The sequence below is a fragment of the Chamaea fasciata genome, unplaced genomic scaffold (genome assembly GCF_029207755.1).
Source record: "Chamaea fasciata isolate MVZ Bird 193981 ecotype frontalis unplaced genomic scaffold, bChaFas1.0.hap1 SCAF_6, whole genome shotgun sequence".
Classification (NCBI taxonomy): Eukaryota; Metazoa; Chordata; class Aves; order Passeriformes; family Sylviidae; genus Chamaea; species Chamaea fasciata.
The window spans coordinates 64,771,514-64,796,965 of record NW_027094091.1 but is presented as its reverse complement, the minus strand read 5'-3'; the positions used below and the strand labels follow the sequence as shown (position 1 = coordinate 64,796,965).

Here is a 25,452-nt window from a genome sequence, read left to right as displayed (position 1 = left end):
TTTCACAGTACCATAATTCAAATGTTACTTTGCAAGATTTCATTTTGATTTAAAATTTCTTTGTCTGTTTTCCTTTTCTTTCCCCTTTCCCCCAGTGCTGGTGAGTCTGAACTATGTGGGAAAACACATTTTAAGTTACAAGACCAGGAAAATAATGATCAAAGATAAAGGAATGACAGAAGCTTTGGCATCCCTTGCTTTAGAAGGGAAAGAGAAAACAGAGGAAAAAAGGTAAGATTTTTAAAGGTGTGTTTTTATTTAAATTTTGGTGAGACAGTAGCAGAAATGTAATTCTTGTGATCATTTACCTGATTTAATAGAAATTCTACTCCTTGAAGCCCATCCTTTTTAGAGCAGAAAATTAATTCTGTGACTTAAGATATGTAATGCTGTTTTGGTTTAGTATTGATTTTAAAGGATTAACAACAGTGGTATAAAATCAGGTAGCGTTTGGAACTCAAACTTTAAATCATGGCTTGATTATACCCCAGTTTATTAAATGGTCAGATTATAATTATAATCTAGGACTATCACCATCAGATCTATTGTCAGGAGCAGTGTGTCTAGGCTGGAGTTTGTTCTTGTGAAATGGACACATGTATGCATATAATTAGCCCTTACAAATACCTTCCTTTTTTTTTGAGCCTGTTTTCTGGATAGTTCTCTATTTATTCTTCTTTTTCTGCATTCAGTTTGTTTTTCACACTGATGTCTCTGGTTTTATTTTTTGAGCATTTAGATAATTGAGCTTCATTCCTAGTGTTTCTAATTTTGCATTTGTAATCAGGCTCAGCTAACCAAACTCTTCCAAAATTTATGAAAACTCATGAAAATCACTTACTGGTTTTACATGGCAGAAGGTTTTGTACCAGCATAGACCTTGATACATGTTACTATATTTTTTTTAATATATAATGCAAGCCGTGTATTAGGAAGCCAGCAATAATATACATCTCCTGCATCATAGTGCTATGTTTCTTTTCCAAACCCATGAAAAACAACACAAAAAACCCCTTAGTCATTCCGTGAAAATAAATGTGTCTCCTAAAATGCAAACCAATGCAATTAAACTTCATAGTCTCCTACCAAGGCTGACCTTGATAAACTTGTGTGCATTATGTGGTAGGGCTATTCAGTCTTCTCTCTTCCTGATGCTGAAATGTAGAGCAAATTAATTATTAAAAATCTCATTAATACATTTAATGTCATCGTTGGATGTGGAAACCAACAAATGGACAGGAAAATTTCAGTCCTGCTCTTTAATGGACAGGCTTAACTTTTTCGGTTGCTTCAGATGTGAAGAATGCAGATTTAGAAAATTAGATATTGTTCCCTTTTCATGTGTCACTGAACCCTGAAGAAAAAAATATTACCCAGAGTGAACCTTTGTTATGCTTATGTTTTCCTTTCCTCTTAATGAGAGTACTTATCATATTAGTGGAATGAGCACATTCATTTTTAAGGGATTCATCTTAGATAGTCATCTACATACTGCTCAATAAAAATACATTTAAAAGAGTTGCTCAGTAGCCAAAAAACAGTTATCAAATGTCTGCATGCTTCTCTCAGCATTTGTGAAAATAACTTTTGTATGTCGTTCAAAATGTCAAAGCAAAGTATCAAATACTGCAATGAAACAGGAGAAAGCAACAATCAAACTTTTGGATATGTTTAAAGCATTGGCAACAAATTTCACTAACTGACTAGCTAGAACCACACTGTGTACTTTGAGCAGGGGTATAATGTAATTGCATAATTGTCTTTGGTCCGTCCTCTGTACTCAAAATCAGAAGCAACTTATGAAAGCTCATAGTTCCACATTCAACTATCCAAGGGTTTGTATGTGATATTCTCATTTACTGTCATCGGTGTTTTTTTTGAGTATGAAGCAACATAAAAATGGAGAAGGAAATTCTAGCTGGGCTGTGGAGAATATCAAGGAGGACCTGGGCTGGTTAGAGGTTGAAATCTTTGGAATTTAGGCCCTTTGTTCTGGGAAGAGCAGAAAAGCTTGCAGATGCATTTTAGACAGTTGTAAGAGTAATTTTCCATACCACATTTAGAGCTTGATGTTAGATGACTTGCATAAATACAAGCCAGTCCTTTTACAGCACTGTGAAGAACTCTTATTCTTTAAAGTGTAAACAGAATCTTACAGACACACCAAAATAAGAGAAGCTTAAAAAAAAATAATCCCACACTTAAACAGCTGAGGAGTGTCCACCTCACAGCAGAATCCTGGCAATCCTGCTTTATCTCTGTTATTGAAACATTGAATCCAGCTTGGTTCCTCAAGTCCTTGTCAGATTCTTTGTGTATGTATTACACCAATCTCTTTGTTAGGTATGTTCTGTATGCTGGGGTGAGGATAGAAGGAAATTATACTAGTAGGGCTTAGGATAGTAATGATGAAACAGACTTTTACACTTGCTGCTGCTGAAACCTCCGCGATTTCCCAGCAAGGGACTGCAATTCTGCTCAGAATTGTTTCCTCATGTGCAGCACACAGCAGGATCATAATCCTGGTTATAGTGGTGGGAAATGGGACAGAAAATGACTAACAAAAAGGAAGACCCCTTCTGCACTGAATCAGCCTGATGTGCAATATTTTGTCTATTTGGAGTCATCCCTGTGGTCTGTACTAATGACATTATCTCCCAGGAGACCATTATCTGATGATTGCATCCCATCATGGGCTGCTCTGAGTGGCCTGAGTGCTTTCTGAAAATATTATTTTTGTAACACCTGCTACATCCCTGTCCCCTGTTGGAAATCTAATTCCTCATTTGGCCTGATGCTTTTCCACATTTCCCACAGTCTGTTTTCCTCTGTTGCAAAGCCAGTTTGGTTTCCTGTGGTACAGCTGTACAAGGTTACTTCTCCTATCAGCCTTGTCTTGCCCATCATCTCTACATCAGTCTTATCTGATGTGGTGTCATCTTTGCTGCTGGCATATAAATTACATTGTTGATTTTCTGTGTTTTCTTTGACTTAAGGCTTTTAAAAGCGTGGGATCTGGCTCTGACAACTTGCCATTCCTGGAATTCCTGACTGTTTTGTCTTGTATTAATTCATCTTATAAACCCCACTATTTCTGCGTTCAGCAAGGGTATGAGCTACTCTGTTAACGTTCTCTACTGGTACTTCTTCATTATATCTGTCAATATTTTTCTGAAGGGTCTTGCTCTTGGATGCTTCTTTTTCCTACACAATATTTTTCATTTCTGTTTTTCCCTCTCTGTCATTTATAGGGAACTGACTATTTACATTTTATTGTGTGGAGCAAGTTGTTATATTTATATCAAAATATAGCTGAGATGAAAATTGCCGTTTTCAAACCAGAATTTTAAACCCAGTATATTTATTTGTTTTCACATATGCCATATACTTATAACAAAGTCACAGGTCTGGATTTGCATATGGCTTGCATTAAGCTTCCTGTCTCCTGGAGGGTTTCCCAGTACTTTATTAAAATCATATGCCTTAATTTTTCATGACTAGAAAGATATTTGAAATGTATTAAAATATTAAAATTGTGTTAAGATAGGATATGCTTTATCTTACAGCCTCATACTAGCTATTCTCAATTTTCTTTATCCGTATTTTTGAGGGATTAGTCATCCTTACCCACTGAGGTGAGTTACTTTTTCTAACACTTCATATTAAAAGTGTGGAAAATGATACAGTTAGATGGTATTCTTTTTGTCCAAAAAAGCTACATAAAGAAAGCCCCATTTTAAAGACTTTAGGGCTTCTGAAATGTAAGAAGAAACAGAATTTTAAAAAGAGAAAACATCTAAAGGCTAATTTTTGTCTGTCTGTCTGAATCTTAAAGCAAAAAGCAGTCTTAAGAAAAGCATCTTAGATGAACAGGGCACCTTAAATTGCAAACTGAGGACTCGTGTTACAAAGCCCTTTCATTTTCAGAACTGTATGCAGAAATTACTGTGAACTTTTATGCAGGTTTTCCTTTTACAGGGCTTTTTGAAGTTCTCCTTTAACTGTCTGCTCTGCATCCTGATTGAGGTTCAGCACATTTATATCCAAAGGAAATCACATCACGGCTGAAAGTAAATGGCATTGCTTCACAAGACTACTGCTTCTTAAAGAAATAATTTTTTCAACCTCCTTTTGATCTTCCAAAAGAAATATTAATATAATTATTTGAAGCAGAAAAACCTTTAAGCTTTCAGCAGTCACTATAACCTATAAAAATAGCCCTTTGTAATAAATTAATTACCTTTTCAGTTCATGTGTTCATTTAAAACTGTCTGTGCAGAACCACAGTGTTACCTGTGAGTGTATCATTGGGTCCTACGTGTAAGTGGGAGCTGGAACAAGGTTAGGTTATTTCTTGGCTTCTGAACATTTTAACCCAAGTTATCATTTTAAGTGACCCCAGAGTGGAGAGGTTTGGACTGGCTCACCCAGCTATCAAGAGCAATGATTTATAATCTTTTTCTGAATCCACCTGAAAAGCCTGAGACTCTTTCAAAGAAATGATTTGCTGGCAACCTAAAGTTAATGGTTAGAAAGTAGGGATTTGGGTGGGATCATTTATCTTGTTTTTCCTTTTTTTTTTTTTTTTTTTTTTTTTTTTTTTCTTCCCTGCAGAAAGTATCAAGCTGATTTTCATGCCAAACTGGAGTTCTTGCCTATGAAGAAGGGCTAGACAGTATATGCAGTGGGGGTCACATGGGCTTTTTCTTCTCTTGATGATCTATTTGGCAGAATCTATCACACAGGTAGACCCTCAAAAGGGTCTCTAAAATGTCCACAATGGCTGTTGACTATTGTGAATTGAAATAAGGGCCAGTTGCTGGAAACTATTGTGTCCATAGTATTTTCACCAAGACAAGTCAATATGAGATGACTCATATTTTTGCTTTTTTTGTTTTGTGAGAAACTGTAAAATCCATCTTTGAGCCCAAGCCTTCCCACAAATGCTTTTAAACAGTAAACTCATTAGATTTTTAAATAAATTTATTATACATATGAAACTTCCTGCTTGCCAGCCAGGAAAAAGAGAAGAGAAATACATTTCTTATATTGCTCCTTGGAAGTAGATGCTTTGGTATCCACCTGAGATCAGTTTTTAAGGTCAGCTGAGATTGACAGAAGTTGTTTTAAGCTGGTTTCTCATTTGAGAATCTGCATCTCAGTTACATGGTCTGATTCAGTTAAATGGGAGGAGGAAAAACCCAAACCAAGAATTTTCTTATAAGGATAGGCCCCTGTGTCCATCTACTTGTGTCAGGCAGTGCCCTGTGTTTATGACCTTCACTAGGTCTTAAATATCTTTGAAAATAGTCTTTTATTCAGAATTAGGTATTCGCCCTAAATGAGTGTCTTCCACTAGTAGAGTGAGAAGTTTTGGTTTCATCAAAATCAGTTATCTTTTGTAGGAAAACCCATGTCTATTCTTTATTAAATACTACACCTCCCATGAACAAAAATGTCTCAACTTTTACAGGAACATTTAAAGACTTTCTTTCTTATGCAGTTCCTTTCTTTTTGTTTCCAATGAAAAAAAATTAGAGCAACAGGCTTTACAGTGACTTTGGTGACTATATTCTTTTTTCAACAGCAATCCAAGTTATCATAATGCATCAGTTCTCCTTGAGCCCAAAATTCATGTTTTCATTAAGTTAAATAAAATCATAAAAACAAAATTTCATTTTTTAGCTTGAGATTTAGCTTTGAATGCCACTAGCAAGGTGTTTCTCCTGGTATTCCCCAACTGAAATTTATTCTGATTTGGCACATGTAGCAAAATTTCTTGCAATTTAATTTCACATTATTAATCCCACCAATTCCATTGCCTTCTTATTTGATTAGTTGCTGTGGTCCGTCTGGAGTGTTTAGTGGATATATTGGTTAAAGAAAAATAAGATTGCTACATTAATTTATGTGTTCTGTAAAATATTAATCTAGATGGGTAGGGAAAAAAAAAAAGAGGCATTTTTCTTGTCATTTTGCCAGCAGCACCATAATTGCTGGCAGCCATAGAATGTGTGTGGTAGATAGAAGTCATGGCATAAATTATCATAATAATGAGCTCTTTGGTTCTATTGATCATTTAGAATTTCCTTGATCTTTATATTGGTTCATTCCTGTTCCTACATACCATGTTCTAGAGTGTGCTCCTCTCCCTGGTAGAGTTTTCTGCTCTGCTCTTCATGGAATGATGGAATATTGAATATGCTAAGGGGGATTTATTTTCTTTTCCAAACAGAAGTGAACAAAAACTTTTTTAACGTGCCAATATACCGTATGGGAAGTGAATAAAATAACTAATTTTTTAATTAGTTTTTACTAATTACTAATTGTGTTAGACTTTTACTAAAGTCTAAGACAGTACTTCAATATGAATTTGTTTTCAACTACCAATACTACTTTAGTGGAGTTAAGTGCTTGATCTGGAACACCAACATAGGTAAAATTAGGGTGAATTTAGATGGGAAATTTGGCTTTCCCCTGCTGTGGTCTAACCCTTAGATGTGAGAGGCCACATCTTTAGCATTTGATTTTGATCTGTTCTTCAGCACTGATTCTCTTGGATTTTTAGGATATTTTTACACAGATCTCTCCTTGAAAAGCAAAAAATAAATAACTTCATTCAGAAAATCCTCAGATATTCATTAGGAGAACTTTTGTTTTGTACAGTTCAGAGAAAACTCTGCTGTTCAGAGCAGCCCGTCAGAATGCAAGATATACCTATATGTATCTCTTCCCTGCCTTCTTCAACACCCTTTTACATATTGGTGTTTATCCAAAATCAGGTTTTCTCTTGTTGTATCGAAATGGTGGAACATGGGTCACTCTTCCACGGGCTGCAGTCCTTCAGGAACAGCCTGCTCCAGTGTGGACCCTCCACAGGATCACAAGTCCTAGCAGGAAAGCTGCTCCAGTGTGGGCTGCTCTCTCCTGCAGGGTCTGCAGATCCTGCCAGGAGCCTGTTCCAGCATGGGCCTCCCACGGGGTCACAGCCTCCTCTCAGGCATCCACCTGCTCCAGCGTGGGTCTCCTTCCCAGGGGAGTCTCAGCTCTGGAACGCCTCCTCACCCTCCTCCTCCACTGATCTAGGTGTCTTCATGGGTGCTTTTTTCTAAGTGTGTCATTGATGCCTTAAGTTTTAGCTTTCATGTTTTTTCAGATTCTGTGCTGCCTAGGGTTGTAGTTCTGAGCCTCATATTAAGTGTTAGTCAGCTCTCTTCACAGAGTGGGTAAACAAAACAAATCCTTTTCCTGCTGAAGACCAAGGACAACCTTCAGGCCCAAAAGTGCAAACAACAGTGGACTGAAGAGAGAAACAAGAAGAATGGGACCTCACAACCTGAAGCTGTAATTGAAAAATTAAACCCCAGTATGCAAATGGACCAAAACCTATATAAGTGTGAGACCTCGTGACTGGTCATCTGTTTTGTGACCATTCTTAGTCCACCTTGGGTGTAGCTCTGATCAGGCCCTGTCTGGCCCAAGGCCCAATTAGAGGCCTTTAAATATATCCCTACTTTATTCTCTGGCTCTGTCCAGTCTCCATTTCAGGTCAGCCTTCCCAAGGCATCATTACCGCAGAGGCATTAACATGGTTTCTAATTGGTCCCTCCTCAGCAACCAGCACATCCCTCTTGGAGCTGCCAGGGATTGTCTTTGCTGGACATGGAGGAAGCTTCTGGCAGTGTCCCACAGAAGCCACCCCTGCAGCACCCCTGGCCACACAAACATTCTTGCTTTGCAAACTACAGTGCTGCGGGAGATGAGTATCTTCTAAATACAAAGCATGCAGTTTAGAGCAGAGTTATTTGGGGAGAAAAAGCAACAAAGTCCACAAAGATAAAGTGCTGTAGAAAGAGAAAGGGGTCTGGAGAAGGCTCCACAGGGAGAGCTGGGACATCACTGATAGCTGCTACCACTGAGAACAAAGCAGACAAGCCAGGTGTTTTTTATGTGTGTCTTGCCTGAGGTAGAAAGGGAATGAGTGTTTTCTTGCTCTGATATGACATTTCAGTGGGATTTGCCAATATTTTCTGAACCGAGTTGGATGGAGAGTTTTCAGAGCAGAACTGAGTCTGTGTGGAGCCCTGAATTGCTCATTGTTTCCTATGTGTGACATCTTTCCCTGTCATGAGGATATTTAGTGGGTTTAGTGGTCTATATAACCTGTAGGGCACTGTTGGAAGAAACTTGCCTGAGAAGCTGTTACAGAACATATATTAACTACTGAAAAGGCCATACAGAAAACTCCTTTGGGCCACTCAAAGATATGAATTGCTGGTGCAGCTGTGTCTGTGTAGCAATAAAGAGTTTTATGCCTTCCATTCAAATGGCTTTAGCGCGCTAACCTCGCTGTAATCAGTCCATCGGAGATAATTTAGTGTGTGAAGGAATGTGTCTGCAGAAGAGAGCAGTAAGAAACTTTCTTGATTGATAATTCAGCAGGGAAAAGGCACTAACTTTCTGGTCAGCTGCCAAGAGCTCACCATCTGATTCAAAAGTGAAGGAAGATGTGAAAATTCCCTGTGGATTAGCAAATATCACCCGGAAAAAATTTACAAAGGCTGTCAGCATAAGACAGAAGAGGCTCTGACATTTGGCAGGCTGTAGGAGAAAGATTATGCCACTTAATTCTGAATTCTCTTTCAAATCTGTCCTGTTTCTCCAAAGTGTAGACTGAGACAAAAAATGTCCAAGTCATGCACCCCATGACTCTGTGCACCTTGATCTTTTTGTAGGCTCCCTGCCTGAGAGGTGAGTTTTGCTCTTTGGTGTGGCTGTCACCGCTTCTGCCACGTTCTAAAAGCTGGGTGAGAACTCAGAAGGTGGGGATAACATCCCCCTCCTGCCAGGGGATTCTTTGTCACCCCTTGTACAGGAATATTGTATAAAAGAGGAAACAAACATGCCATCTCTCTCACAGCAGCCTTTCTTTTTCACCAGTGATGTTGTGAGAGTTATCTATATCACTAGAATGCGTGGCCTGTTCCTGTCTTAGGATTAGAAAAATGGATATGGATATATATATATATATCTATATCTGTCTAATTTCAGTCAGTAACAGCACAAAGAATGGATGGGATATGAAGAAGAACTGAGATTCCAGCTTTTGTTTTTTGGCAGCTGAGAATTTAAATTCTTTTACTTTGTAGAAAATCATATTTTTGAGATTTCTTCCAGTTTGGCAAATTTCTTTGGAATATTGCTACAGTCTTGGTAATTAATACTGAGACTGTCGCCTGATCTTTTGGATTCCTGCAAAAGATAAGAAATGTCAACCAGGAAATGTTTAACCATAATTTTTTTTTTAATGATTCAAAATGGAAAAGAAAATAACTTCTACGCCAAAGGTATATATTTTAAAGAAAATACAACATTTTTAACAGTAAATGTGTATTTAGCAATCTAAAATTTCATTTTTCAATCTTGTCCAATTTAGTATTAAAATTGCTTCTATTTTATATGTGCAGCTATTAATGGAAATGTTAAAGCAACGGTAATTTCATCAAGCATATTTATTTTTTTAGTAAATGGTTTGTCCATTGAAATTTAAAAACTTAATCTTTCACAGAGAATTGCAGATTGAGTCAGTGTCTGTATTTATATGCTAATGACTCTAAGGAAGAAAGCAGAATTAACATATAATGCTTAATTATGAGAAAAAAAGCAATAATCCTATAACTTGGAAGTAAAGTTCTGGTGCATAATAGAGGTTTTAATTATATACTTGCAGTGTAACAATTCTTAAGTGATGGTTCTGGCACTGGCTACAAGAGAGAAGAAAAAAGTCCCTGGGAAAACTATTGAAGTGAAATAATCTTGTCCAGTTACAGTTTTGGAAAGCTCATTTCTTACAGTCTTGTTTGTGCATTTGCATAATTGAGTAGTTTACCATTAAATATTTCACATGAAAATGTTGAATGCTGCCCAATACCTGCCATTGTGCAAGGTCTGCCATTCCATTTTCTTCAAAAAAAGAGTCAACAAGTTTTGAATACTGGGTTCCAGGGTTGTATTTAAGGTCTTCTAGATTTTTATACATAACATTGTTCCTTTTTGCACTATTTTCGTGGTCCAGACCAGCACTGGTACTTCAAGCTGCTCCTGTGGTTTCTCTGCAGGCATTTACCAAGAAACTGCACTTTGAGTTTAGGAACCAAGTCCCTTTGGTCCTATGCTCACCACTTATTAACTATAGTCTGTGTGGCAGGTCCAAAATAGAATTATGTCTTCCCCAATTCCGATGGAAATTAATCTCAGGAAAACTGAAGGAGTGTACTATTCTTTGCAGAAATTTTAAGTAAGTGATTTCTCAGCATTTTACTTTCAGATTTAAAAGACCTAATAAGAACAAAATTGAACATAACAGGCAAAAAGTCCTTAATAACAATGTTTAATCCATTAACCATAACATTTCAGTCCCTCATACCACCTCTGCAGGAAAAATCAATATATCATTTAAGAAATAAAGAAATGCCAAATGGTCTGCACACATACATTTCTTTCAGCCTTTGAACAATGGTATTCATAAAAAAGCCTGACTACTGACTTTTTTTGAGGAACAGTCTAAATATTACAAAAATTCTTTGATATCAGGATTAAATAAGAAAAACTTGAGAAAATTAAACTGTCAGGCTTGGCAAATTTAGGACTGATATCTGATACTAGAAAACAGTTGAAAAGCAAAAAAGCAGCAGCTGACTTACTGTCTGTATGAGTGTGTCCAACTTTTGTTTCATTAAGAGTATAATTGGGTTGAAGGTAATTTTGCACATAGAGATATGTTCTGGTGAGCTGCAGCTTTCTTTCTGCTGGCTGGCAGCAGTCAGTGCTGTGAAATATTTTTTTATGTTTTAGTACCTCCAGTGCACTACCACGGTGTTTGTATCCAGGTGTTAGGCCGCTTTTCAGTGTGCCTGTTCATAGCAGCTGGCAACTCTAATCCCTGCTTTTAACGGGAGCTGTGCATAAATTTGCTTTACTTGCTTGAGAGTAAAATCTACTCTCAAAGGATACTCTGCCTTCTAAACCCTGTTTTGTGAACGCAAGTGGGATTGCAAAATTTACTACTCCTGTGCCCTGTCTGAAGGTCCGAACTTAAAGCTGCTTCTTACTTGTAAAGTGTCCAATAATATAGCAGGAGAGACCAGCTTTGGCAATTGGTGAATGGTGAGGGTTTGGGTACAAACAAAATATGGGATTAGTAGCAGAGGGGCAGGAACACAGAAAATACTAGTTTTGTCACTGCTTTCCCTGGACTTCCTGCCCATTCTTTCCCCACGTTTGTTTCCCACACACTGTGCTGATGAAAGATTTACTTCTGATGTCACCTATTCCCCCACCCCATGCTCCTGATTTTTGCCTGTGTTCATTTCTTCCCCCTATTTATCTTATTCACTAATGTTGACTGCAACTTTTGTGTTAGGTGGCCTTTCAGCTGCATAAGTCTTTGATGAAGCATTAGAAAAAAATTTCAGTGCTTGTTGTATTCGTTTTAAGATTTCCCAGTTCTTTTTTTGTGTGTTTTTTTGCAGCATAAAATTCAAAATTCTGAATGCCTTCATTTGCCAACTGGCCAAATTACATATCTAAATATTGTCGGAACTGTGTAAATATTATAATGTGCACTTGAAAATTTATCCACAATTTCTTTCAGTATAATATCAAAAGAAAGCATTTCCATGAAAACCATCTCCTACACTTCATTATTTTGGTAAATGTGCTCTAAAGAAGCATAAGATTAAAGTGTGAGTAAATACAGGGCTTATAAAAAGCAGCTGGTCAGAGATATTGAAGTTGCTTCATTTGAACAGGAGAGTGGGCTCTGGAAACAAGTCATGAAGGATGGTGATAGAGAGAAAACAAGAAATAATCAGAAGTTTTAGAGAACATTTTTAGACCTTTGTTTCATATGTAGGCTATACTCTGGGAAATGTTTAAAGTAATCCATATTTGAACATTAATGTCAATTAATATTTTATTTTAGTAGAAATCCCATGCAGTTATATTCCATTCAGATTCCTCAGCCAGAAAGAAGTTCCCTGTCATTCAGAGTAACGAGACCAGCTTTGCAGTGAAGTGCTGATTAAGCTTCAAGAGGTAATAATACAGCTATGGCACTTTAAAGGCTGATTCTTTCATATGAATAATAGCATTTAGAGTTATAAAAGCTGTGATGAAAATTATGAGGTTAATGAATCCTTGGGGTTCAGGACACAGAGTGAGTACTAATTGGGATCAAGAATAAGTTTTATCAAAAGCTGTAACACTGAGAAGTGAGCAGCTTTCTGGGTAACGCATTTATGCCTTTTACTCTAGGAAAAACTAGGTTTGCTGCTTTGTAATAATATCCGTTACCAGAGATTAGGTGGAATGTTATGTGATTGGTTGCTTAGATGATATGTTTGCCGTAAAAATAGAGACAATTTTTTTCTTTGTATTAAACTAAAAAACTAGGATGTCTAAGAAAGTTCCACAAGGAAAACTGGCAACTTTCTTGTTTTTATTAAGTAATTCAGAACTAAAACTAATGGTGTAAGTCCTAAAAGCACCTAAAGGTTCAAAGGTTCTTTAAGATCTCAGTTACATAATTTGTAATTATAGCCAGTTAAAAGATTAAATGGGTAAATAATAAATCCTTCACTCCACATACCTCCTGTTGTCCTCTTTTCTCAACAAGATTATAGCTTTAGCAATAAAATGTAGCAATATTAGACGGCAAAAAAAGGTGAGTTTTCAGCAGATGAATCTCATTGAGTAGATTAGATAACATCACCAAGAAAGTGCCCTTTTAATTTTCATTATTGACCAGAAAATGAGTCAATATTTTGGTTGACCCCATGGCGGCATTTAATGGATACGGCCATAGTGGGATTTTGTAGATGAATCAGAGCTTTCTTGGCCTATGCTGAACAATTTAGACACAAAGATTTGTTATTGACCATTCCCGAAAGGGAACAACGCAGATGTGGAAGAGACTTCAAGGACTGGCTCATAATCTATTGGCTCAACATCAAGCCTGCACATCACGTCTCTAAAGAAATAAAAGGGAATATTCAGGGTTTTTTTTAAAGGTTTCCAATATGAAGGAATCCAGAACATCCCCAGTTAAGTTTCCTTACTGGTTAATAATTCTTACTGTTTAAAACAGACCTTATTTCTAATTTCCATTTTGTGAGCTTTAACTCTCAGTCAAGGAATATAGTTGTATCTTAGCCTGCTATGTGGAAAAACCCTCTGGTGAAAGATACACTCTCCCCGTCTGTTCTTATAGATCCCTTAAGCTTGACTTTGATGAGCTAAATAGATTGAACCTATTAAATCTCTTTCTGTAAGGCAGATTTTCCTGTCTTTAAATCATCCTCGCCGTTTGCTACTTTCTCAAATTTTGCAGCACGGTTTTAATCATGTGGAGAATAGGCTTGGATATATTATTTCAGCAAACATCTTGAATAATATCTTCACTTTATTTTTGTCCAGATATCCACCTGTTAAACACTGCTAAAGACCTTATCAACCCTTTCAGCTGGACATCCTTCTAAGGAATCCATCTGAAATGGACATTTATAGACACTTTTTATTTCCCCCCCAGAATCACTGTTAGAATCGGAACCTAAGTATGAACTATAATCTTTGTTTTAGAAGCATGGAATTAACATCAGAAAAAACTTTAAATATATGGTGCTTAATGAGTTCTGTGATATAATAGTAGTTCACTGCCTAACTGGAACAGCAATATAAATAACTTCTAAAACATTTTTATTTTATATTTACCATAGAGTCTTTAATTGGAAAAGCTTAGCAATTATCCATACATTTCAAAAATGGATGGCACAGATAATAAATATATCCGGCAGGAGAAATTTTATTGCCCAGGCTGTTGTTTGGATGGGACCATTATGTGGTTGTCTGCTGTGCAAATCTGCACTGACTATTTCAAGCATAATCAGGACATCTTACAGACAGAATAAAAGGCCCTCTTGTCCCTATAACCTTTACAGAATTTGTAAATGAGCCTTTCAGCACACCCTTTTTTTTTCTGTTTAGAATTTTACACATTCAAGCTGGATTGGGAGAGTTGCAAGTTCAACCTATATTAATTACTACAGTGAAAGAGGGCTTAGTGGTTTACTTTATACTAGCTAGTTCTGAAACAGGGGGAGAAGAAAATATCCTTGATTCCCTAGCAAATGACTCCCAGTGTGTCTTTATGAGGAGCTGAAGCAGATTTTTGGGAGTTCCATGAACTTGCAAGAGTGTATCTTCTCATATACATTCTGTTCAGAGTTTTGCCATTAAATAACTGAGAAAATACCTACTTGAAAATGTCAAATCTGATTGTATTGAGCCTTCACAATGAAGCCAAGTAGGAAAAAGAAAAGTCTTAGTGTTTTTAAAGAGTAGGTATAAATTTGTATTATAACACATAAGGATTTTAATGCTCGATATATTCTTTCTGTAATAAGAAAAACTTAGTGAAAGGTCTCTTATTAAAGGGATAACTCAATGAGACTGAGTGGATTCCAGCAAACTGGATTAGGTAAAGGATGATTTAATTTTAACTTCAGTCAAACTACTACTAAAGTTGACAGCTGAATTAATGATGTCTGGGTCAATAGCAATTCTTTTAAGGTCAGTTGTGTCCAGAGGGGCTTGGTCCAGGAGGCACAAAACCAGATAGTGACAGATCAAACAAGTTATAAGCTCCACTGGGTGTCATCCAGACATGATAGCTCCAGATTCAAGAAAGATGTGTATGATAGGCATCATGAACAACTCAAAATATCTTCTTTGAACTTATTTGTTTTCTTTTTAATAGACATTAAATGGAAAGTGAGGATTTAAAAGTACAAAATATTTTCTGTCAAAAGTTTTGATCCATTTTGATCAAATGCACAAAAGTCTGGCTCTTTGAAAATCAGCACTATTTCTCTGATTCTAAAAGATCTCAATCAATTTTAAAGTCACAATAATTACTTTGATATGCAGTAAATAACAAGTATTTTAAACTTGAGCAAACCCAAAACTGCAGTAGCCTGTTCAACCTCAGCTTTATCACATGGCTTATGAAACGTGCACATCTTTATAAAGCATGCTCACACTGAGCTGTGCAGGGAGAAGAAGGAAACTGAGCAACTCAGTACTTTGGTACTATTGACACATCAACAAGAAGAAAAGACAGATGATTTTTTTTTTTTTTTTTTTTTAAATCCTGGTATTGTCCCTGTGAGCAAAATGGTGGGAAATGGTCCTAGTATAGAATCTGCAATTCAGGAGAGACTCTGTAGGGCCCTGATGGCCGTGTGAGCAATAATCTGTACAATCCTACAAGATCTTGCAGAACACATGCAAGGCATGGATATGCCATTGGCTTTCTCAGTGCTTGAGTGTGTATAAGTTTTCCTGTGTCTAGGAGGAGACAAACTTGCCTGTTTCTGTAAAGACTAATTTTATCTCTTAATTTCAAAGTGCTACGGCATGATAATGGAGTGGAAATGAAACAAAAAGTGGTATCTGAATCCTTTGAGTGATTACAGTTCTCATCAGGAGCCCTGCCTGGAGTTGTGCAATGGACACAGGAGAGCAGCACACTCTGCAGCCGGCCCTAGTTCTCTGGAAATCCCCTTCCACTGCCTTTTCATATGGAGGAAGAAGGCTTGTCAACAGCAAGGCTTGATGCAAATAGGTAAGAATTCTTACTATAATTTGTGAAACACCCCTTACACTTTCTAAAACAGTTTGAAAGCCCAGTATATTTTGCAAGGAATACTTCCTTTCCTCAATTAGCAGCATACATCACAGATTTTTTTGCTGAAAGGATGACAATATTGACATTGGAAAATTCAACAATATATATCATTTTTGAGAGTTGTTTTGACTTTCTTTCCCTGCTGCTTAGAGTAAAAATCCAGGCAGGTCTCTTTTTGGCAGCTAACTTTTCTCTTTCAGTTTCTTCCAACAAAACACTTCTTCAGGGTTACCTATCTCTGTGACAGATGTCCTAGTTTTTCATTCAAATCTGATTTTTGGGCAGCTTTTCTATTAAGCTCTGTGAATATTCATGAAGAGATTCTGATGTACCTAGAGTTGACTTAACTAGGCAATGAATCAATTGCTGCCAAAACTTATGTTAAAAAAGCTAAAAGAGAAGAATAGAGGAAAAAAAACCCCTGACCATCTTTCCATAATTTTAAGAAATATTACATTGATTGGATATAATTTGGGACTGAAAGAATCTCTCATGGGACTGAGAGTGAAATTACTGTCTTTCGTGGTTGAATCTAGCAGGATCTGAATGAGAAACAGAATCCCGATTTTTATTTTGTTTGTGCAAATGGTTTTGCTGTTCAACACAGCTTGTTATGTGCTACCTCATTCTCCTGACTTAGTGTTCTGCCCTTGCTGATTTCCCAGTCATTGCCAAGCTAAATCTATGCCAGGGTTAGTAGCCACACCCTCCTAATTTAGCAATTGCATTTTGAACTCTAGGCATTTTAACAAAGAATTTATAAGAGTTGTTTTTTTCTTTCCTAGATAAAAAAAAAAAAAAAATTGTCTCAGCTTGGCGTTCACAGAGACTGCCCTGTCTGCCTGCTTGATTTGTTTTCTATTTATAAATAGAGTTATATATCCAAAGAGGCTCATTTATGAGGGAGATCAGCTCTAACCAGTAGGATGAACTGAACAGATTGGGGAAACAAAGCTTTGGAGGGAGGCTGAAATAAAACAAATTAACTGTGTAGCTTTCATTTGGTTTCCATTATTCAAAGTAAGATAGCACTGTGGATTTTTTTAAAGGAAAAGACACTATAATCCAAATTATCCAGGCATCCACAGTCAGAGTCATTCTTTCTGATGAATTTTCAGCCTCTTTACTCCCTGAATATTGACTTGCTATTAGTCATATTTCCATTAGTTGTGTTATCCCAGAATATCTGTGTGAGAATAGCAGTTCACACAGTCTGTATATAAGAATAAAATAATCCTCAGTAAGAATAGCCATGCTTTGGGACTGATGTTGAGTATTCTTTAATCCAAAGAATCTTTTAGAACTTGAGTTTGGGAGGATTTTTCATCCCATGGGTGAGATTTCACCTGATGCTGTTTCTAGCAGAAGTGCCTGCATCTAATTTCTGAGTCTCATGTACCATCTCCCTTTAATAATTTTTTTCCTTCAGAGATGGAGATAATGTATCTGTGTGCCTAGAGATACTGGTGCATATCTGACCTTTGTGTCTTCTGGTAAATGGTTAGAATTTAAATTGCTTGGCTGGTGGAATGTTTCAGCTTTTCCTCATGAGAGCTGATCTTCTGTATTTGTGAGGCCCATTAAAAGTAGTACATGGTCCCATCCTGGGAGATGAGCTGATCTATTCTTTTTTATTCGAACTGTCAGTATGATTTCTGAAGTTCTATTTATTATATAACAGTACTAAATAGCATTCTGCTCAGTAGAATACTGGATATATCTACCCAAACTTTTGTTGTGCATTCTAGAAAAAGACAAATCAACCTCCTTTGTTCAGATTTTACAGCTGCGTTTATGGGAAAACCACAGGAGCTGAGTATATATCAAGTACAACTTAAAACACAAATTCAATTTCTTTACAATAATTTTCTCAAAAATCTCTATAAAAAGAGTGTTTTTATTTTTGTCTTAGCTTGATGCTGTTCTATCCCATAATACCAAAATTCACCAAATATTTAAGTAAAGCTTGCTTCATGTTCTTAGTCCCATCTGTGTGTGTATATATATATATATATATAAACGGAAAAAAAAAATGAGACCTCCTCAGAACTGATGATTATACCTCCTTTTTTGAAGTTTAGTGGTTTGAGTAGAATGTCAGCTTTCAATAAAAGAAAGAACTGAGTGAATGTGTGTATAGGAATTTTTCTGAAGAGAATAAGAAAATGAAACTTGCTATTCTGGATTGCTAAAGTCTGAGACTTGTTCTGACAGAGCCAATAGCTGACAGGGCTCCCCCAGATATTGCAAAAAAAAGCAGAAACAATTTCGAAAATGTAAATAGGAGACTAAGAAAAAAAAAAGCTGTAGAATGAAACACTTTGATGCCTTGCATTTGTTACAAACTTTGTCTTTCCCTGTGACAGATCTTCTTCATGAGGAAAACAACAGCTATTTAAACACTGCCAAGTGTCATTCCTTGAATTTTAGAGAAAATCTGCAAAACGCTTCATTTATTAAAAAACTAGAAGGATTAGATAGATAACAAAGCTGGGATGAACAGCTGACTCCAGTGTTTTTAAGGACATCCTAAGATACTAACATGGACCTGCAGAGCACTGCAAATATTCTTACAGAAAATAACAGGTTGTGTCAATTTTTGAATGTTTGTCCCTTCACCTAGCAAATTTAGAGTCTGAAATGCTGTCAAACTTTACCTGGATATCTGTTTTTTTCTTTTCCCTAATTGTGCTTCTGAAAGTCTTTCAGGAATAATTACTGGTAAATCTCTAGAACAAAATAAAAATGAAGTAAAATGGTAACAGACTTGAGGGAAAGCAATTCCACCTTTTATTTTACAAATTAAAAATCTCAGTCCAACGTGAATTATTCAATTCAATTGCTTTAATTCCATAGGATTACTTGGGGGTTTTTTTAGCTCTAGGGGTTACTGGATCTTTTTTGACCTGAGATCAGAGAGGACACAAGCTTGTATTTGTCGGTGGTATAATTTAAATCACTTATTCTTACCTGGTGGAGTTCACGAAGCATTTAGACAATGCTCTCAGGCACATGGTGTGACTTGTGGGGCTGTTCTGTTCAGGACCAGGGACTGGACTTTGATGATCCCTGTGGGGCCCTTTTGGACTCAGGATATTCTGTGATTGCATGAATGCTAGCTGTATGATAAAAATTCAGCATGTAACTTTTTTGAAGCCTTGAGTCCTCAGTAATTTGTAAAATCCAGCTTTATGTGGATAAAAGTTACAGGGCCAGTCTCTGAAACCTGGGTCATTATTTTTAGACAGCATCAGTTGCTGAAGAATAACTTGAAAACAAGAGGCACCCTTACCATTTTGTCTGATAGATATTACCAACCTTACTCATGGATTACATGGGGCATTATTAAATAATTTTTGCTCTCTTCCAAACACATTGGAAATTCCAAATTTACCTTGCAAAGGCTGAAATTGGTTGCAAAATAGATTTAGCAGTGTCTCCCTGGAAAGTAAGGAGAGGAAAAAAGGTTCACAAAACCTGAAAAGATTACTGCATTTCTATTGCAGTCATTTTTAGCTATACAGAGGGGATTTGGAAATCTTGGGCTAGCCAGAGGAGGGCTTGAGACAGAGGTGCTGCTGCCATGTGGTTCAGGGGCACATACTCACTCAGGGGGAAACACTGGCCTCTCCCAGCATCGCTCTAATTAAGGACATTAACTTTGATCTCCCCACTCACACGAGTGAGTTTATATCCAACTACTTATGTTGTACGCAAATACATACCTATATGCCTTAAAAAAATTAAATTTATTACATTTCTCTGTAATATGAAGTGTATCAGAAATGCCAGGATAAGCACGTCTCCTTTTTACTTGTTGTTGTGGTGGTGGGTTTGTGGGGGTTTTTTGTTTGTTTGGGTTTTTTTGTTTGTTTTGTTTTTTGTTTCCCCCCCCCCCCCCCCCTTGGCAGAAACAATTTGATTGTAATTTTGTGGGGTTTGGCCTCTGACAAATAATTTCAGTGAATCATCCTTGACTGTTTTCTTTCTCTGAAGAGAGGCCCAGTTATATGCAAAATACTTTAAAACTGTGGCAGATTTTTGAATTTCAAATTGAGATAACCCCAAATTGCCAATGACCTAAGAAGAAATTTAAACTTTAGAGGCAGATGTAGAAAGCAGGAGGACATGTAAGTGAATGAACATGCTTCTTGTTCAGCAAGATTTTATTCAGGTTCCTTCTAAGTGACAGCTTTAATAGTACCTCAAATTCAAAATTAAGGAGAGAGGAGAATGGATTGGTAATATAAGAACAGCCATGCAGAACAGAACATTATTGAAAAATTAAAGTGATTTGGGAATTCTTTTCTTTTTTTTTTATTGTCCTATTTTGACAAGAATAATTTGTTTTAGATTTTTGAACAGCAAGTTTTCCTAGTCTTGCTCTGGACTCGTGAAAACAGCTTTGAAAAATTTGCTTCTGTCCATGATAATTAAGATGTTAATATATAATGAGTACTTGGTAATCAAGGTGATACTACATTAGTAGTTGTTATGTTAAGTTCCACTCCTTGCTGCTTTCTTAGTCTCTATCTGTGTATATGGTTGAATATATTACTCATGCAGTTTTTAACAGTGTGAGAACTAATGCCTGTTTGCCCTCATAAATGGGAGCCCCTTTCTTTGAAAGAGTTAACAGCACGTCCAGTTAGACACTGAATTGTGCAGCTGGATTAGGCAATAGTGTGACCATCCAACTATAATATACTGGCTTTGTAGACAGTGGAAGAGCTAGAAGGAATAGATTTTGCCTTGGGAAATACACACTAGGTGCTTTTCTCCACAGATGAAAAAGTATGCTAATTTAGCATACCTGGGCCTGTGGCCAATGCATTCCATTAAAGGGAACTAGTGCAAAACTGCAGTGCCACATTTGTTGTGATACCCACCAATCCAACAATAATGTGATGAATTTGAGAGGTCAGAGACTATCTGAGCCTCTCCTGAGATATAAGGTGTAACGTTTCAAAGAAACCAAATTGATTTTATGAGTAAAGAAGGCCTTCATTGCAATGTTTGCTGGTTAGGTTACAGTTCCAGAAGGATTTATGTAATTGAAACACTGGATTCCATCTAGGAATTGAAACCGCTGAAGTCCATAACTATAACTAGGAGTTTCAGTGCTCTGGCAGCCTCACAGTGGGTCACCCAGCAGAGTTCTGGCATTGTAACCATACACCGCTTTTCACTATCACCATGAAAGTAGCATGAAAGTTAGAGGCTCTCTAACCAGCCTCTTTCTGCTGAAAAATGAGTTTTCTTATGCATTTTGGTAGGGCTTATATGATCAAGCAATCTGAAAAAAGTTGTCAGACAAGATGAACCCCACATCTGATTTAGTGTATTAATCCCTGCGTTACTGCAGATAGTTGCTACGGGAAACAATAATCACAACATAGTCCAATACTAGCAGGAGACAATCCAAGAACTGGAATTTACCAGTTTTCTTCCGAATGAAAAAAATGTGTAAAAAGTCATACTGATTATTTTAATCCTGTCTCCCACAGCAGTATGGTTCAGCAGTATGACTCCTCCTCGTCTGTAGTATGCCTGGCAGGAGAGAAACAAAGACATTGATCTGCTATTGACTAAATATACTGGAAAATACTTTGTACTAACCATTTGAATAGGAAATAGAAGAATGCTCTAAAATAACATTTGCTACTGTGCTTCATGCTATTACCATAGAAACTAAGAGTTTAGTCTGAATGCTTTGTATTTGTATTTTCACACAGAAAAGGGGCATTAGCTGCTGGTCTTAAATAAGAAAACTGATCATTATTTTGCATTTTGTAAAGTCCCACTAACCAGAGCACACTTGCAAAAAGATAGGCATCAAACAAAGAACAAAGCAATTTAAAATGACAGAAAACTATGATTCAATATACCATTATAATGGTTTATTTAAATCTATGTTTTAAAATAGAATAGTGTTACAGAGCCTTTAAAAGTCTAGCTAAAGAGAAAGGTGTTTAGATAGCTCAGCAGCTTTCAGTAAGATGTTGAAGCACACGTCTGTTTATGTCCTTTCAAAAACAGCCTGAGTTGGCAGGAAAAGAAAGCTGGTTCAGGACTGTGATTTGATAGCACGAGTAAAATGCACTTGTGATGTTCAGAGAGCTCTTTAAGTAATATGAAATATATTTCTAATGACAATGAATAGGCTACTTTAGCAATGGTGATAGTAAGATGATGCCATGAAGATAAAATATACAACTAAGAGAGCTTTCACTAAGAGATTTCTCTCTGGTGGACATACCTGAAGATGTATATGCGCTATGGTTTCTGTGTGCATCTCCAGCATCACAGGAAAGCCAAGTGTCAGCCAATCCCAATCTGTTTCTTATTCCAAGAACCCTGTTAATCAGGTGCCTACAATTACAATTCATATAGTCTCACTGGCTTTAGTAATTAATATTGTCGATAAAACTGACAGTAGACTTAAATGGTACACAACTCCTATAATTTTAATTAGGATGGTACTTTCCCCCATCCTGTGCACGTCCAGAAAACTGTGATGGGAGAGGACTAAGGATTTTAGTCTCCTTCCACTCCTTGTGGAAGCAGTGTGATACAAAATGCTCATGGAGGCTTGCTTGTCCCTTTAGCAACTTGGTTCCTCTAAGAGTGTGGCACAGTAGTGGATTTTAGTAAGCAAAATATGAGTGAACCGAGTGAGAAGAAAGCAAACAATATGGAATGGCTGTGCTGATTGAGTCTTAAAAAAAGTAAAAAATAAAAGCATCAGAAGCAATTCTCTTTCTCAAGCAAAGAGAAATTCCATGACAATGGTGCAGCTTCTTGATTCATAAAGTTAGAGGGATTAGACACACTACATGGAACATGAAACTGGAATGATGTCTGTGATGATCCCTGAACTGCTAAAGCTGATACAGGGCAGCAGCAATTTCTGCATTGTCAGGGGAAGGGTTGGCCTGTCCCAGATGAAGCTCTTGATTTGTACATGTGAAATTAATTTTAAAGGTTTACTCAACCTTTGATTTTTACCCATGATTTTTTTCTTCTTTTTTTTTTTTTAGCATGTTTCATTAAATCCACAAGGTATGATTACCACACAGTTAAAATAAGCTTTTCATAATGAAATGCACAAAATTGTATCCTTAACTGCCATATTGCTTGATTTGAAACTGACATTAAGAACACTTAAAGAAGCCTATATAGAATGCAGCTAGCATATATAGCACAAATGTTGCCATTAGTCTAATTAGTCAACACTGCAATAATTTTAATAGATTAGCAGAAAAAATGTCATAGCAAGTGAACAAAAACAGTTAACAACTTTGAAAAACTAACCGCTTTAGGTTAAAATCTTTGGAAATATTATCATTTGTAGCACTGTTGAGTATTAGTGCAGCCCCATATATATCCCTTTAGGGCTCTTTAATGGCACAACAATGCACCATGGAATAGTAATGAAAAAATTATGTAATTTTAAAAAAAGATGTGGGTAATATTCATTCATTACTGGTCAAACTTTTCTGGATGTTTGAGAAGTGAGTTAACTGTAAGTACTTGTTTCAGACTAGATTTCACACTGGAAGTAAGAAAAGACATTTGCCTTCCAGGTACTTAATGATTCCATTAAACAATGATGGATTTTTTGTATTATAGAGATTCTTAGAAGATGAAAAATACTGATTGCTTCCCTTCTCTAATATAGCAATAGTTCATGTCTCAGAACTAGTTTTATTGTCAAAGTGAATAATATTTTAATATGTTTAGAGATGGCCTCATCTTTCTTGCTGGAAAAATGAAATTACTTTTGACATGAGGGTGTTTTGTTATCTGTTCCTTGAGTAGCATCAATATCACATAATTTTGATGGCATGCTTCAGGTGTGATTTTTGGAAACGAAATGCAAGAGAAAAAATGTCCTTAATGCATCACAGTTTGAGTTCTTTCTCTGTAAATAGTAATTGCACGTTAGAGGAAATATATTTGGGTTTTCTATGGAATGAATACTAAACTAAACCAAAGGTCTCTATAAGAATGTTCCCTTAATTAAAATAAAATTTAAAAAATAATAAATCTAAATTGAAATAAACTTAAAAGTTTTAAAATTTATTCTTTAGCACTAAAATGTTTACTACCTTATCATACAACACTGTTTTATTTCTAAGACTGACCTCAGTGAACAATGGTAGTACCTAAGGGAAGTTCTGAATGAGAGTAAGACTCTACCCCCTTTAAAGATAAGTAAGTTACAGTCTGATTTATCTTTTTTATAAGTGGCTTGTAACTTTGTTGAATATTGTAATTTAAGTGAATAAGTTTAATACTTAATGATTTTTTTTAAACTCATGTACACTAATACTTTTTTTCTCTCATTTTCTTAATATTATTATGACTGGCACCAATCAGTTTCAGTGTTCTCTGTAATATTATTACAATCTTTGCATTCTCTGTTTTTCATCATGACATTTAAGTTTTAAAATAATGTTAGAAAGGCATTCTCCATCTGGGAACATTTAATTGATTACAAGATCAAATGCCAGTGATCCAGTTTTACATATCTGCCACTTCCAAAGGGAAAATTACCTAGGATTCAATCTGCTTCTGTTCTTTTTGAATTAGGGAGGAAAAATTAATCTGAGTTCTATAAAAGTTAAAAAAAAAACTTGTGGAGAAATCTCTACATTTTACATGCAAACGGAAATTATCAGTTGGAGTGTAAAAGAGGCTAATTAAGGAGCTGGATTTCATGACTATAGGGATTTTAAGAGGGTGGTGTTACCTAGCCTGGGGGGGTTTGTTTATGCCAAAGTGTCTGTGTATTCCTGGGCTCTCAGGTTGAACACAACAGTTAGTGTAGAAGAGTCACTGTTTGAAGAAAGGAAATAAGAGATGCTGTAAGAAAATATGCTTGAATATCTACTATAAGGATCTAGCTGGCAGCATGTCTGTCCAATAACTTAGCTCTTCACTTCTCTGGGTTTGCTGGCTTGGCACCCCTCTTTACATTCCATACCCCCTCACACGTGCAGTAAAAATAACCAGAAACATGAGGAATGTTTTGTCTTCCTGGCTTTCTTCTGCTGTAGCAGTTCATGCCAATATATGCATCATTTAAGAGTGCTGGCAGCTGGAATGATACAAAAGCAGAGAACTGACTTCAAACTCAGAGATCAGCAAACTATCTTGCTGTTGAAAGTAAATCCTGAACTCAGTGGCACAGAGTAATACTGAATGAACACTGACCACCCAGAACCCCAAAGGTTCTTTAGTGCAAGACTATCATCTCCTTTGTTTAGGCATTTATTCTGTGAGCAGACTCTGTCATGTTGCCTCCTTGTGCACTGTGACGAAGATGAGAGTCTGATAGAATCATGTAAGACAGAAAATCAGCTGAAAAACAGCATAGCCAGCCAGTAGGAAATGGTGAGGACAGGGACATGTCTGCCTCTCTCTGGGGTTTGGGCATCTTACACAATGCTTCCTGGCAATTCCTTCCTTTATTGGGATTTTCAGTGCTAAGCCTCCTGTTTTCTTTAAGAAGGGAGTCAAAAAGAGAAAGCAGGCAGGCAGAGTTCTTGATGCCTTCATCACTTTCTTTTTTCACTTAAAGAATTATGTCATGTGAAAAATAATGAAAAAAATCCTTATTAATTCTGTGAAATGCCTAGTTTATGTTTTTTTTTTGTTTTGTGTTTTTTTTTTTTTTTTTTTTTTTTTTTTTCTTCCTTTAG

General features: G+C 36.5%; 1 long non-coding RNA gene across 1 annotated transcript in view; it reads left to right on the top strand.

Annotated features, from left to right (window-relative positions):
- LOC136291509 (uncharacterized) overlaps nt 1-15,506 on the top strand; it is a 34,310-nt gene extending 18,804 nt beyond the window's left edge. The window contains exons 3-4 of the long non-coding RNA XR_010721586.1: nt 96-231; nt 15,466-15,506. This is a non-coding gene — a long non-coding RNA (uncharacterized lncRNA). The remainder of the gene's footprint in view (nt 1-95; nt 232-15,465) is intronic.
- Nucleotides 15,507-25,452: the final 9,946 nt, after the last annotated feature.